Raw genomic sequence first — 914 nt, forward strand, 5'->3', positions numbered from 1 at the left:
CAGCTTTTCCTGCCTGCAAAGTTGAGGCAGCCGGTTGTGGTGCGAATGGGGGGCCCTTTTCTGGGGGAGCAGGCACGGAGGGGACGGGGGGGCACTGCTCAGCCGAGCACCTCATGACCCTTTGGGGCTGGGAGAGCGGTGCGACCCCAAAAAGAAGGGGACACGAAGGTGACGCTAAGGTGGGACCCTTCTCCCGGTGCGGGTGTCCCCGTCCCCACCTGCCCAGCCCGGCACGGCCCCAGCGAACTCTGGACTCACCAGCAGTTGAGGTCGAAGACACGGAGCCGCAGGGTGGAATCTCCCTCCATCGCTTGCCGGGGCTTCGCAGGGGCTGGAGGGCAACACTGGGCGGAGGGACGTCCTGCGGGGAGCAGGTAGGGGTGACAGCCCTGGGGAGCCGGTGCAGGGTGCGGGGCAGAGCCAGGGAGCCAGGCTGCCACGGTGGAGGGGCCAAGCCGAGGCAAAGGCCGGGAGGGAGGAGCGCTCAGGGTGCTCCAGCATGGCCCACGCCGTCCCCTCCTCTCCTGCCCGCGAGGCCCATCCTGAACCCCAACTTGTCCCCAGACTGGGACCCATATGCCCAAACCACACAGGTGACCGCTTCATCCTGCGGATGGGGACACCGGTGGGCCAGGGATGGGGTACAGGGCTCAAACCCTTTGTCTGTCAGCGAGTTGTGTCCCTGGAAGGACTTTAACCCTGGCTGCAAGGCACAGGCATGGGACACTCCACCACCCACCTCCCCTCTTGGGAAGCCCACAGATACTTTTGAAGACCCCCAAACCCCGGAGGACCCAGCAGCTCCAGGAGCAGCCCCAGCGCCGTTTGCCGGGCGGCTCTGCCAGCCCCCCTTCTCCCCTGCCTCTCTCCTGGGGAGATTGCCCATTTTCGAAGTGCGAAAGAGCAAACCCATG

Source organism: Aptenodytes forsteri, unplaced genomic scaffold (assembly GCF_000699145.1).
Source record: "Aptenodytes forsteri isolate BGI_AS27 unplaced genomic scaffold, ASM69914v1 Scaffold142, whole genome shotgun sequence".
Taxonomy (NCBI): Eukaryota; Metazoa; Chordata; class Aves; order Sphenisciformes; family Spheniscidae; genus Aptenodytes; species Aptenodytes forsteri.